Raw genomic sequence first — 15,481 nt, 5'->3', positions numbered from 1 at the left:
GATCAAAAAAGCAATATTAACATTTCGGAAGACACGGGAGTGAGATAACGTTATTGTCCATATCAGGGGTCAGCAACCTTTCACAAGTGGTGTGCTGAGTCTTCATTTAGTCACTCTAAAATGTATTACTGGCATGCGAAACCTTAATGTTTTTCAGAAGTTCTCTTTAGTTTCTATGTCTATATATTATATAACTAGTGTTGTATTGTAAAATAAACAAGGTTTTCAAAATGTTTAAGTAGCTCCATTTAAAATTAAATTAAAATGTTGATCTTACACCGCTGGCCTGCTCAACCTGCTGCTGGTCTGGGGTTCTGTTCCACTAGGCCGCCAGCAGGCTGTGCGGGGCCCTGCCCACAGACAGAGGGTAGCTACCTTCTCCCTGGTTCTGGCCCATTCTCTTCCTCTCTCTGCACTGAGCTGAGGGTGGGAGTGGACCGAGCACAAGGCTGGGGCTGAAGGGTCTGGCCCAGGAGCTAGAATGAGGGAGGTGGCTCAGGGTTGGGGCAGGAGGTCTGGGTGTGGGGACACTTAGCTGGGCAGCTCCCATTTGGTGTGAGGGGTGCAGGTGGGAATGTGAGTGGGGGTGCAGGCGCTCCTGTTTGGTGCTCAGGGTGGGGGTGGGGATGTGCAGGGGTGCAAGATTCAGGGCAGAGGACTGGGGCCATGTGAGGGGGGTGCAGGTATCAGGGCTGGGTATGTGTGGGGGTGCCAGAGTCAGGGCTGGGGTCGGGGGGGGGGTGAAGGAGTCAACAGAGGGCTGGGTGTGTATGAGGGAGGTACAGGGCTCAGGGCAGGGGCCTGTGTGTGTGTTGGGGGGTGTCAGGGTTCAGGGCAGAGGGCTGGGTGACTGCCCCCCTCAGAACCTCCAACCCCCTCTGCTCCTTGTCCCCTGACTATCCCCTCCTGGGACCCCTGCCCCTAACTGCCCCCCAGAACCCTATCCCCTATCTAAGCCTCCCTGTTCTTGTCCCCTGACTGCCCCCCTAGGAGCCTACCCCCTACCTGTCCCCTGACTGCCCCAACCCTTATCCACACCCCCACCCCCTGACAGGACCCCCAGAACTCCTGACCCATACAACCCTTCTCCTGACAGCCCCTCCCCAAACTCCTGACTCATCCAACCCCCCGAGTTCCTTGTCCCCTCACTGCCCCCCTAGGAGTCTACCCCCTACCTGTCCCCTGACTGCCCTAACCCTTATCCACACCCCGAGATAGACCCCCGGACTCCCACGCCCCATCCAACCACTCCCCACCCCCGACAGGACCCCCAGCACTCCCGACCCGTACAACCCTCCCCCTGCTCCCTGCCTGCCGCAACCCCCTCGACACCCCTGCCTCCTGAGAGACCCCACAAACTCCTGACTCATCTAACCCCCCAGCTCCTTGTCCCCTGACCACCTCCTCCAGAGACCCCCCCCACACTAACTGTCCCCTGACCCTGTTCCCTGTCTGCTGCCTCCAGAGACCCCCAACCCTAGCCACCCCCCCAGGATCCCATCCCCTATCCAACCAACCCTGTTCCCTGACTGCCCCCACCCCTTACCAAAGCCCCCCAGCACCAGATCCCCTTACCATGAGCCTATGCTGCCCCATGGGAGCGCGCAGCCCCGGACCCAGAGCTCTGCGCGTGGCGGCAGGGATCTGGGGGAGGGGCTGGGGGATTGCTGTGCTCGGCCCGGTGCTCCAGCCTGGGAGCGCGGACCCTGTGGCTTGCCGTGCTGGCAGGATTTTTAATGGCACCCTGGAGTCCTGGCAGGCAGCCGCGTGCCATTGAAAATCGGCTCCAGTGACGTCTTTGGCACGCGGCTGCCAGAGGTTGCTGACCCCTGACCTAGTGTCTCTGTGGCTCCATGAGGGAAATAACTAGTGAGACCGTGTGGCCATGTGGGGTAATGCGCTGAGCAGTTCCTGCATGGAGCAATAATGACACCGTGTGGCCACGCAGGATAATGCACAGACCATTTCTCATGGAGCAACAGTGACACTGTGGGGCCACGCAGGGAAATGCACAGAGCATTTCTCTCGGAGGAACAGACACACCATTACCCTGCGTGGGCACACGGTGTCACTGTAGCTCCATGAAGGAACTGCTCTGTGCATTACCTTTCGTGGCCACACGGTGTCTCTGTTGCTCCATATAGGAAATGCTCTATGCATTACCCTACTTGGCCACACGGTGTCACTGTTCCTCTAAGAGAAATGCTCTGTGCATTACCCTGCGTGGCTACATGGTGTCACTGTAGCTACATGCAGGAACTGTTCTGTGCATTACCCTGTGTGGCCACGTGCTGTCACTGTTGCACCGTGAGAAACCCCATGTGCATTAGCCTCATGGCCACACGGTGCCCCGCTTGCTTCATGAGAAATACTCTGTGCATTACCCTGCGTGGCCACATGGTATCCCTTTTGCTCCATGCAGGAACTACTCTGTGCATTACCCTACTTGGCCACACGGTGTCACTGTTCATCTGAGAGAAATGCTCTGTGCATTACCCTGCGTGGCCACATGGTGTCACTGTTGCACCGTGAGAAATCCCATGTGCATTACCCAGCATGGCCACACGGTCTCACTGTAGATACATGCGGGAACTGTTCTGTGCATTACCCTGCATGGCCACACGGTGTCACTGTAGCTGCACGCAGGAACTGCTCTGTGCATTACCCATCGTGGCCACATGGTGTCACTGTTGCTCCATGAGAAATGGTCTGTGCATGACCCTGCGGGGCCACACAGTGTCACTGTTGCTCCATGCAGAAACTGCTCTGTGAATTTCCCTGCGTGGCCACAGGGTGTCACTGTTGCTCCATGAGAAATCCCATGTGCATTACCCTGCGTGGCCACATGGTGTCACTGTTGTTCCGTGAGAAATCCCATGTGCATTACATTGCGTGGCCACATGGTGTCACTGTAGCTGCACGCAGGAACTGCTCTGTGCATTACCCTGCGTGGCCACACGGTGTCACTGTTGCTCCATGCAGGAACTGCTCTGTGCATTACCCTACTTGGTCACAGGGTGTCACTGTTGCGCCGTGAGAAATCCCATGTGCATTACCCTGCGTGGCCACATGGTGTCACTGTAGCTGCACGCAGGAACTGCTCTGTGCATTACCCTCCGTGGCCACATGGTGTCACTGTTGCTCCATGCAGGAACTGCTCTGTGCATTACCCTACTTGGTCACACGGTGTCACTGTAGCAACATGGAGGAACTGTTCTATGCATTACCCTACTTGGCCACACGGTGTCACTGTAGCTGCACGCAGGAACTGCTCTGTGAATTACCCGTCGTGGCCACATGGTGTCACTGTTGCTCCATGAGAAATGGTCTGTGCATTACCCTGCGTGGCCACACAGTGTCACTGTTGCTCCAAGAGAAATACTCTGTGCATTACCCTGCGTGGCCACACGGTGTCACTGTAGCTGCACGCAGGAACTGCTCTGTGCATTACCCGTCATGGCCACACAGTGTCACTGTTGATCCATGCAGGAACTGTTCTGTGCATTACCCTGCGTGGCCAAACGGTGTCACTGTTGCTCCATGCAGAAACTGCTCTGTGAATTTCCCGGCGTAGCAACACGGTGTCACTGTTGCTCCGTGAGAGAAACTCTGTTCATTACCCTGCGTGGCCACACGGTGTCACTGTTGCTCTGAGAGAAATGCTCTGTGCATTACCCTCCGCGGCCACACGGTGTCTCTGTTGCTCCATGAGATATGGTCTGTGCATTACCCTTCATGGCCACATGGTGTCACTGTTGCTCAAGACAGGAAATGGTCTATGCATTACCCTACTTGGCCACATGGTGTCACTGTTCCTCTGAGAGAAATGCTCTGTGCATTACCCTGCCTGGCCACATGGTGTCACTCTTGTGCCGTGAGAAATCCCATGTGCATTAGCCTCGTGGCCATACGGTGTCCCGCTTCTCCATGAGAAATACTCTGCGCATTACCCTGCGTGGTCACACGATGTCACTGTGGCTTCGTGCAGGAACTGCTCTGTGCATTACCCGTCGTGGCCACATGGTGTCACTGTTGCTCCATGAGAAATCCCATGTGCACTACCCTGCGTGGCCACATGGTGTCACTGTTGTTCCGTGTTAAATCCCATGTGCATTACCCTGCGTGGCCACATGGTGTCACTGTAGCTGCACGCAGGAACTGCTTTGTGCATTACCCTTCGTGGCCACATGGTGTCACAGTTGCTCCATGCAGGAACTGCTCTGTGCATTACCCTACGTGGCCACACGGTGTCACTATTCCTCCATGAGAAATGCTCTGTGCATTACCCTTCATGGCCACACGGTGTCACTGTTCCTCTGAGAGAAATGCTTTGTGCATTACCCTGCGGGGCCACATGGTGTCACTGTAGCTACATGCGAGAACTGTTCTGTGCATTACCCTGCGTGGCCACACGGTGTCACTGTTGATCCATGCAGGAACTGTTCTGTGCATTACCCTGCGTGGCCACACGGTGTCACTGTTGCTCCATGCAGAAACTGCTCTGTGAATTTCCAGGTGTAGCAACACGGTGTCACTGTTCCTCTGAGAGAAATGCTCTGTGCATTACCCTTCGTGGCCACACGGTGTCACTATTCCTCCGTGAGAAATGCTCTGTGCATTACCCTTCATGGCCACACGGTGTCACTGTTCCTCTGAGAGAAATGCTTTGTGCATTACCCTGTGGGGCCACATGGTGTCACTGTAGCTACATGCGAGAACTGTTCTGTGCATTACCCTGCGTGGCCACATGGTGTCACTGTTGCGCCGTGATAAATCCCATGTGCATTACCCAGCGTGGCCACACGGTGTCACTGTTGATCCATGCAGGAACTGTTCTGTGAATTTCCCGGCGTAGCAACACGGTGTCACTGTTGCTCCGTGAGAAAAACTCTGTCCATTACCCTGCGTGGCCACACGGTGTCACTGTTGCTCCATGCAGGAACTACTCTGTGCATTACCCTGCGTGGCCACACGGTGTCTCTGTTGCTCCATGAGATATGGTCTGTGCATTACCCTTCATGGCCACATGGTGTCACTGTTGCTCAATATAGGAAATGGTCTATACATTACCTTACTTGGCCACATGGTGTCACTGTTCCTCTGAGAGAAATGCTCTGTGCATTACCGTGCCTGGCCACATGGTGTCACTCTTGCGCCGTGAGAAATCCCATGTGCATTAGCCTCGTGGCCATACGGTGTCCCGCTTCCTCCATGAGAAATACGCTGTGCATTACCCTGCGTGGTCACACGATGTCACTGTGGCTTCATTCAGGAACTGCTCTGTGCATTACCCGTCGTGGCCACATGGTGTCACTGTTGCTCCATGCAGAAACTGCTCTGTGAATTTCCCTGCGTGGCCACAGGGTGTCACTCTTGCTCCGTGAGAAATCCCATGTGCATTACCCTGCGTGGCCACCTGGTGTCACTGTAGATACATGCGGGAACTGTTCTGTGCATTACCCTGCGTGGCCACACGGTGTCACTGTAGCTGCACGCAGGAACTGCTCCTGTGCATTACCCGTCGTGGCTACATGGTGTCACTGTTGCTCCGTGAGAAATCCCATCTGCATTACCCTGCGTGGCCACATGGTGTCACTGTTGTTCCGTGAGAAATCCCATGTGCATTACCCTGTGTGGCCACCTGGTGTCACTGTAGATACATGCGGGAACTGTTCTGTGCATTACCCTGCGTGGCCACACGGTGTCACTGTAGCTGCACGCAGGAACTGCTCCTGTGCATTACCCGTCGTGGCTACATGGTGTCACTGTTGCTCCGTGAGAAATCCCATCTGCATTACCCTGCGTGGCCACATGGTGTCACTGTTGTTCCGTGAGAAATCCCATGTGTATTACCCGTCGTGGCCACATGGTGTCACTGTTGCTCCATGAGAAATGGTCTGTGCATTACCCTGCGTGGCCACACGGTGTCACTGTAGCTGCACGCAGGAACTGCTCTGTGCATTACCCGTTGTGGCCACACGGTGTCACTGTTGATCCATGCAGGAACTGTTCTGTGCATTACCGTGCCTGGCCACATGGTGTCACTGTAGATACATGCGGGAACTGTTCTGTGCATTACCCTGTGTGGCCACACGGTGTCACTGTAGCTGCACGCAGGAACTGATCCTGTGCATTACCCGTCGTGGCCACATGGTGTCACTGTTGCTCCATGCAGGAACTGCTCTGTGCATTACCCGTCATGGCCACACGATGTCACTGTTGCTCCATGCAGGAACTGCTCTGTGCATTACCCTTCGAGACCACACGGTGTCACTGTTCCACTGAGATAAGTGCTCTGTATTACGCTGCATGGCCACATGATGTCACTGTAGCTCTATGCATGAACTGTTCTGTGCATTACCCTGCGTGGCCTCACGGTGTCACTGTTCCACTGAGAGAAATGCTCTGTGCATTACCCTGCGTGGCCACATGATGTCACTGTAGCTCTATGCAGGAACTCTTCTGTGCATTACCGTTCGTGGCCACATGATGTCACTGTAGCTTCATGCAGGAACCGTTCTGTTCATAACCCTGCGTGGCCACACGGTGTCACTCTTGCTCCATGAGAAATGCTCTGATCATTACCCTGCGTGGGCACACGGTGTCACTGTAGCTAAATGCAGGAACTCTTCTGTGCATTACCCTTCGTGGCCACATGATGTCACTGTTCCTCTGAGAGAAATGCTTTGTGCATTACCCTGCGTGGCCGCACGGTGTCACACTTGCTCCATGAGAAATACTCTGTGCATTACCCTGCGTAGCCACACGGTGTCACTGTAGCTGCACGCAGGAACTGCTCTGTGCATTACCAAACGTGGCCACACCATGTCACTGTAGCTCCATGCAGGAATGGTCTGTGAATTTCCCTGCGTGGCCACACGGTGTCACTCTTGCTCCGTGAGAAATACTCTGTGCATTACCCTGCGTGGCCACATGGTGTCACTGTAGCTACATGCAGGAACTGTTCTGTGCATTTCCCTGCGTGGCCACATGGTGTCACTGTTGAGCCGTGAGAAATTCCATGTTCATTACCCTCGTGGCCACACGGTGTCACGCTTGCTCCAGGAGAAATACTCTGTGCATTATCCTGTGTGGCCACACGGTGTCACTGTAGCTGCACGCAGGAACTGCTCTGTGCATTACCCATCGTGGCCACATGATGTCACTGTTGCTCCATGCAGGAACTGCTCTGTGAATTACCCTTCGTGGCCACACGGTGTCACTGTTCCACTGAGAGAAATGCTCTGTGCATTACCCTGCGTGACCACATGGTGTCACTGTGGCTCCATGCAGGAACTCTTCTGTGCATTACCCTTCGTGGCCACACGGTGTCACTGTTCCAGTGAGAGAAATGCTCTGTGCATTACCCTGCGTGGCCACATGGTGTCACTGTGGCTCCATGCAGGAACTGTTCTGTGCATTACCCTTCGTGGCCACATGGTGTCACTGTTCCTCTGAGAGAAATGCTCAGTGCATTACCCTTCGTGGCCACACGGTGTCAGTGCAGCCGTCACTGTGTCTTACGAGGTTCCAGGGGCCCTCGCAGCCCTGTTTCCAGAATGTAGGCGTCCCGATGGTGCTTAGGGGGTTTGGAGGGGCCCCCCAGCACTCTCTCCGCTGCTGCAAGTGTCCCGGGGGGCATGAGGGGGTTCCGGAGGGGCCCCCAGGCCTCTCTCCAGGCTGTAGGGGTCCCAGGGGGTTTAGGCAATTCGGGGGGGCCCCAGACCTCTCACCAGGCTGTAGGGGTTCCAGGGGGTATTATGGGGTTCTGGGGGGGCCTCCAGCCCACTCTCTAGGCTGTAGGTGTCCTGGGGGTGCTTAGGGGGTTCTGGGGGACTCCCCAGTCCTCTCTCCTGGCTGTAGGGGTCCCAGGGGGCTGAGGGGGTTCTGGGGGGGGCTCCCAGCCTCCTCTCCAGGCTGTAGGGGTCCCAGGCGGGCCCCCAGCCATCTCTCCAGGCTGTAGGGGTCCCGGTGGGGCTTCGGGCATCGGGGGGGCCCCAGCGCCCTCTCCAGGCTGTAGGGATCCCAAGGGGGCTTAGGGTTTTCTGGGGGCCCCCCAGCCCTCTTTCCAGGCTGTAGAGTCCTGGGGGGGCTTAGGGGGTTCTGGGGGTGACCCCCAGCCCTCTCTCCAGGCTGTAGGGGTCCCGGGGTGGTTTAGGGTGTTCCGGGAGTCCCCCCAGATGTCTCTCCAGGCTGTAGGGGTCCTGGGGGGGATCAGGAGTTCAGGGGGGCCCCCTAGATCTCTGTCCAGGCTGTAGGGGTCCCGGGGGGCTTAGGGAGTTTGGGGGGACCCCGCAGCCCTCTCTCCAGGCTGTAGGGGTCCTGGAGGGGCTTAGGGGATTCCAGGGGCTCCCCAGCCCTCTCTCCAGGCTGTAGGGTTCTGGGGGGACTTGGAGAGAGGGCTGGGGGGCCCCCCAGAATGCCCTAAGCTGTTGGGGTATCAGGGGGGCTTAGGGGGTTTTGGGGGTCCCTCAAGCCCTGTCTCCAGGCTGTAGGTGTCCTGGGGGGTTAGGTGGTTAGGGGGTTTGGTGGGGCCCCCTAGCCCTCTCTCCAGGCTGTAGGGGTCCAGGAGGGATTTAGGGGGTTCGTGGGGGACACAGATACCTCTCTCCAGGCTTCAGGGGTTCCCAGGGGGGGCTTAGGGGGTTCGTGGGGGGCACAGATACCTCTCTCTAGGCTGTAGGGTTCCTGGGGGGCTTAGGGGGTTCGTGGGAGGCACAGATAACTACGTCTAGACTGGAGGCATCCCTTGGGGTTTAGGGGGTTTCTGAGGTGTACAGATACCAGCCTCCAGGCTTTAGGGGTCTCAGGTGGTCTTAGGGGATTCGTGGGGTGCAGAGATACCTACGTCCAGGCTGGATGGGTCCCGAGGGGATTAGTGGGTTTGGGGCTGGGCCCAGATACTTATATTCAGGCTGTAGACATTCCTGGGGGGATTAGGGGTTTAGTGGGGACACAGATACCTACATCCAGGGTGCAGTGTTCCCTGGGGGTTTATGGGGTTTGTGGGGGGCACAGATACCTACGTCCATGGTGGTGTTGTCCCTGGGAGGCTTAGGGGGTTGTGGGTGGCAGAAATACCTTCGTCCAGGCTAGATGGGTCCCGCGGGGATTAGGGGTTTGTGGGAGGCACAGATACCTATGTAAGCAGAGTCAGGATGAGCTCTACCCTGACATCTGGTGGTGAATTATGGCGAGTGTGGAAAATAATTTCAGGGTCTGATGGTGTTTGCATAGGCACAGCCCACGGCATCCTGGGATGGTTCCTTTGGCAGCTGTGGGATCCCCAGTTTCTTTGTTGTTAGGGCGGCAGAAGGGGAGTGTTGTCACCCTGACTGTGTGGATGAGGAACTGTGAAACTGCTTTGTGACAGGGAATCTCACCATCAATGGAGTGGTACTCGCTAGACAAGGGAGTGGGCTCCTTGGGTGAGCCAGAAACACCAATTGCACTTGTTTTTTTCTTCCTGGTGTTGAATACCAGAGCTGATTTTGGATTCTCTTAAGAATCTAAGTTCTAGGTTCCTGAACTGGAATCACTAAAGAGCTGAAATTCCTAAAGAGCTGTTCTAAGTAGTGGGGGAGCCTGAAGCTATATTGCAGAGCAGAGCAGCTGGCAGAGTGGAGCAGTTTGTGGGACAGTTGGAGCAGATCACAGGACGGCTGGTGGAGGAGGGCAGCTGGCAGAGCGGAGCAGTTTGTGGGACAGTTGGAGCAGATCACAGGAAGGCTGGTGGAGCAGAGCAGCTGGCAGAGCGGAGCAGTTTGTGGGACGGCTGGAGCGGATTGAGGGACGGCTGGTGGAGCAGAGCAGCTGCCAGAGCAGAGCAGTTTGTGGGGACGGCTGGAGCAGATCACAGGAAGGCTGGTGGAGTAGAGCAGCCGGTGGAGCAGAGGTGAGCAGTTCGTGGGGAAGGCGGAAGCAGAATCCCACAGAGAGGTAGGGCAGTCAGCCCTGGACCACGTAAGGTTCCCCTTTCTACCCAGGCTGGCAGGGGGGAAACACCTGCAGAGAGACTCATGAACTCTGGGGCTGTGAGACTGTGGTTGATTTTTGGGTTGCTGGACTCGGGATATTTGAGGCATTGGACTTTGGAGTCTTGGGGTGATTTGGGGGTTGCTGGACTCAAGAGCCCAGAGAAAAGGACTCGGCCTAGTTGAGGTGTTTTCCCAATTTAATGCTATGTTGTTTATCTCATGTTATTAAACATTTTCTGCTACACCCAGACTCTGTGCTTGGGAGAGGGGAGCTATTGCCTCTTTGAGGCACCCAGGGGTGTGTGTGTAAGATTTTCCAGATCACTGGGTGGGGGCTCGAGCTGGTTTGCATTATGTTGTAGGGAAGGGTCCCCTATGTATTGAACCCGGCCCTTGCTGCTCTCAATTCAGCCTGGCAGAAGGGTTATAACTACGTCCAGGCTGGAGCAGTCCTTGGGGAGCTTAGAGGGTTTGTGGGAGGCACAGATACCTATGTACCAACTGGAGGACCCCCAGGGTGCTTAGGGGGTTTTGGGGGGGCACAGATACCTGCGTCCTGGTTGTAGGGGTCCCGGGTGTGCTTATGGAGTTCGGGGGTGCACAGATAGCTATGTCCAGGGTGTAGGGGCCCCAGGGTGGGGGCTTAGGGTGTCGTGGGGGGCACAGGTACCTCTGTCCAGGCTGTAGGGGTCCCAGAGCAGCTTATGGATTTCAGGGGGGGGCACAGATTCCTATCTCTGGGCTTTAGACGTCCCTGGGAGGCTTAGGGGGTTCGTGGGGGGCACACATATCTACATCCAAGCTGTAGGGTTTCCTCTGGGGTTTAGGGTGTTCGTGGGGAGCACATATTCCTACGTCCAGGCTGCAGGGGTACCTTGGGGGCTTAGGGGCTTTGTGGGGGGCCCAGATACCTAAGGCTAAACTGGAGTGGTCCCTGAGGGGCTTATGGTGATTGCGGGGGGCAGAGATACCTTCGTCCAGGCTGGAGGGGTCCTGGGAGGCTTAGGTGATTTGTGGGGGGCACCGATACCTACATCCAGTCTCTAGGGGCCCCTGGAGGGCTTACAAGGTTTTTTGAGGGCACAGATACCAACTTCCAGGGCTTAGGTGACCCTGGGGGGCTTAGGGGGTTTGTGAGGGGCACAGATACCTACGTCCACCCTGGAGTGGACCCGGGGGTATTTATGAGGTTCGGGGAAGGGCACAGATAACTATCTCCAGGCTGTAGGGATCCCTCAGGGGCTTACGGGTTTTGTGGGGGGCACAGATACCTAGGTCCAGGCCTTAGGGGTCCCGGGGAGATTAGGGGGTTCGTTGGGGGCACAGATACCTACGTCCAGGCTGTAGAGGTCCCTGGGGGGTTTAGGGGGTTTGTGGGGGCAACAGATACCTACGTTTAGGATGTAGAGGTCCCTGGGGGGCTTAGATGGTTTGTGGGGGGCCCAGATACCTACATCCAGGCTGGAGTGTTCCCTCGGGGGCTTAGGGGATTTGTGGGAGGCACATATACCTGCATCCAGGATGTAGGGGTCCCTGGTGGGCTTAGGGTGTTTGCGGGAGGTACAGATACTTATGAACAGATTGGAGGAATCCCGGGGGGCTTAGGGGGTTTATGGGGGTCACAAATACCAAGGTCCAGGCTATAGAGGTCCCTGGGGGGCTTTCAGGGTTTATGGGGGCCACACATACCTACGTTTAGAATGTAGGGGTCCCTGGGGGGCTTAGATGGTGTGTGGGGTCCCAGATACCTACATCCAGGCTGGAGCGTCCCTGGCGGTCTTAGGGGGTTTGTGGGGGGAACAGATACCTACGTCCAGGCTGTAGGGGTCCCGGAGGTCTTAGGGGGTTGTGGGGGGCACACATTCCTACGTCCAGGCTGTAGGTTTCTCGGAGGTGCTTAGGGGGTCGTGGGGGTTATAGATACCTACATCCAGGGTGTAGGGGTCCCTCGGGGGCTTAGGAGGTTTGTGGAGAGCACATATTCCTACGTCCAGGCTTTAGGGGTCCCATGGGAACTTACGGGTTTCGTGGGGGGCACAGATACCTACTTCCAGGCTGTAGAAGTCCCTCAGGGGCTTAGGGGGTTTGTGGGGAGCACATATTCCTATGTCCAGGTTGTAGGGGTCGCTAGGGGGGTTAGGGTGTTCGTGGGGGGCACAGATACCTTCGTCCCGGCTGGAAGGGTCAATGGGGTGCTTAGGGAGTTTGTGGTGGGCAGAGATACCTACATCCAAGCTGTTAGGGTTTCTGGGGGATGAAGGGGTTTCTGAGGGGCACATATACCTACGTACAGACTGTAGGGGTCCCGGGGGGCTTAGGGGGTTTATGGGGGGCATAGATACCAATGTCCAGGCTGTAGAGGTCCCTGGGTGGCTTATGGGGTTTTTGGGGTGCAGAGATACCGACTTCCAGGCTGTAGGGGTGCCGGGGGGCTTTGGGGGTCGTGGGGGCACAGGTATCTACGTCCAGGATGTAGGGGTACCTGGGGGGCTTAGGGAGTTTGTGGGGGGCACAGATACCTACCTCTAGGCTGTAGGGTTTCCCCGGGGGTTAGGGGGTTTCTGACGGGCACAGATATCTACGTCTAGGCTGGAAGGGTCCCGGAGGGCTTAGGGGTTTTATTAGGGGCAAAGATACCAACCTCCAGGCTGTAGAGGTCCCTGGAGGGCTTAGGGGGTTCGTGGGGTGCACAGATACCTACGTCCGGGCTGTAGGGTCCCAGGCACTTCGGAGGGTTTTGTGGCCGGCTGATTGAATCGGGCTGCAGCTCTCAGCCTGCCGGAGCTGATTCAATCAGCCTGCGGGAGCCCAAGGTAAGACGCGACTGGGAGGGGAGAATCCAGAGTTGAGGAGGCTCGTGGGGTGAGAGGAATTGGGGGTGATGAGGTTCGGGGGGCTGCGGGGGAAGGTAGCGCTGGGGCCAAGGACGCTGGGCTCTGCAGCTGTCTCCCAGGTAAGATGGGGAGGGGGGAATCAGAGAGTGTCGGGGCTGGGGAGGGGGAAGGAATCGGGGGATGACGTGGCTCGTGGGGGGAGGAATTGGGGGGTGACGAGGGGGGGAGAGGGCTGGGATCCCGCGGGAGGGGGGGGCAGTGAGTTCCCTGTCTGTATGTTCTCAGTAATAGCAGCTGTTCCCCTAGCAAAACCCTCCCCGCCGCGTCCCCCCCCCCGTGTTGCCCCCTTGGCTCCAGTCTGTGGTTCTGTGTTTAAAGCCGATAGGGTCGATCCGGGTCCATCTCTCTCTGTTTTTACACAGTTCTGCATCTGTTCCGCACACGGCCCCGGTCTCCAGCTGTTCAATCCTTCACCCGGGGGCGGGGTTAATAGTGGGCGGGGGGTCCCAGCCAGAGCCCCCAGCCCCCGCTGCGGGGAGGGGCGCAGGGCCGGATGACGCGGGGGCTTGTGGGAGTGGCAGTGCGCCCCGGCCTACAACTCCCATCAGCCCCCGCGGACCCAGCGGGCGGCGCGTTGGGCGCGACAGGCTCCGCTTGCAGGGCGGGGCCTGGAGCGGAAGTGACGTCAGCGGGCTGGAGGCCGCCCGTGATAAGCACCCCCCCCAAGTGCTCCCACAGCCCCCCCGCCTCCCCCCAGTGCCTTTCCTCCCCCCCTGCCCAGCCACAGCGACCTTCCCCAGCCCCCCATGGCCCCCCCCCGGTGCCCCCGCACTGCTGTGAGCTTCCCCAGCTCCTCATGGGCCACCCCCTTCCCCACACACCTTCAGTGTGCTGCAAGCTTCCCTCCCCCACGGCGCCCCCAGCACACTGTGAATTTCCCAAGCCCCCTTGGTGCCCCCGCACCCCCAGCCCCCCTGCATCCCTAGTGCGCCACGACCTTCCCCAGCCCCCCCGGTGTCTCCGCACCGCTAGCACGCTGTGACCTTCCCCCACGCACCCCCAACCCCCCCAGCTCCCCGTGACATTCTCTAGTCCCCCTCAGGCTGCCCCCCACAACCTTCCTCGTCCCCCCTGTAACCCCCACCCCGCCCCCTATGCCTGCAGCCTTCTCCAATCTGAACGCCCGTTCCTCTAGCCAAAACCAGCCCACGCCCGTCTATCCCCCCATCCGTTGGGCCCCTCCGTCCTTTCTTCTCCCTCCAACACCTCCTAGGCCACCCAACCTGCACCCCATCCCTATTTTCCCCCGTACAGGCCTTCTCCCATAGCCCCCTTCCGCCCCCCCTCCCTCCCCAACACCCCCCAGCCTGCAACAACTGTCCCCAACCTACACGCCTGTATCCCCCAGTTCATTCCTCCATTCAAGGGACTCCTCAGACCCCATCTCTCTCCAACATCCTCCCAGCTCACCCACAACCTGCGCCTCCATCCATGCCCCCACCTGTAGGGACTGCTCAGCGCCCCTTCCTCACCAACAGCACCCCCCAGTTCATTCCCCCATCCATTGGGCCCCTCAGTCCCCTTTTTTCCTCCCTCCCACCGCAACCTGCACCCCACTCTGTCCCTAGATCTGTGGGCCCCCAGTGCCCTTTTCTCCTTTGTCCAACATTCCCCAACCTGCACCCCCATCCCTCCCTCCACCCATGGGGCCCCTCAGCCCTTCTCTCTCCTTCCTGCCCAACACTCACCCTTCATAGCACACGGGCAGGCGAGCTAGGGGACGAAACCCGTGGGGAGCAGTGGATTGTAGAGTGGAGCGGTGACTGATAGTGTGGGCTCAGTCTCTGTTCCTCGACTGAGGCGGCTGTAGATGGGATGGGAGAGGGAGGCAGGGATGAGGGTGTTAATAGAGCTCTGTGTAGTGATAGTTCCTGCTTGTCTTTATTAGTTTGCAGAGGAATTGTCCAGGAGCTGGAGCCGGAGGAGAAACTGGAAGAAGTGAACCTGAGCAGCCTGGACATCCTTGTAAGCAGAGATGAAGAGTCCTCAGCTTTCTGCCTTCTCCATGACTGGCTGTGAGTGAACAATTATGGCCTCTATCCCTCATTCGTACCACTCAAAGTTTTCTTCAGAGGCCGTGAGCCTCCTTGTTGGCCATGGGGCTCTGTGGGATTACGACCAAGGGAAGGGACAACAGTCTCCTCTGCTCAGTGACTGTCTTCGATGCAGGTGCAACAGGCTGCTTAACATATGAACGTAAGAATGGCCAGACTGGGTCAGATCAAAGGTCCATCTAGCCTAGTATGCTGTCTACTGACAGTGGCTAATATCAGGTGCCCCAGAAGGAATGAACAGAACAGGAAATTACCAAGTGATCCATCCACTGTCACCCATTCCCAGCTCCTGGCAAACAGAGGCCAGGGACACGATCTCTGCTCATCGTGACTCATAGTCGTTGATGGACTCATCCTCCATGAATTGACAGTAACTCTCCACTTAACATCCTCTCGCTTAACATTGTTTCAATCTTAGGTCCCCGCTCAGTTACAGAACATGCTGTATTTAAAGTTGTGCAATGCTTGGCTATAACGGCGTTTGGCTGCCTGCTTTGTCCACAGTTGGCAGCCCCCCATCAGCTCTCCTATGCCCCCCCCCCCAGCACTTCCCGCC

Source organism: Mauremys mutica, chromosome 26, assembly GCF_020497125.1.
Source record: "Mauremys mutica isolate MM-2020 ecotype Southern chromosome 26, ASM2049712v1, whole genome shotgun sequence".
NCBI classification, from domain to species: Eukaryota; Metazoa; Chordata; order Testudines; family Geoemydidae; genus Mauremys; species Mauremys mutica.
The sequence above is the reverse complement of the archived record's forward strand: the minus strand, read 5'-3'. Positions refer to the sequence as shown.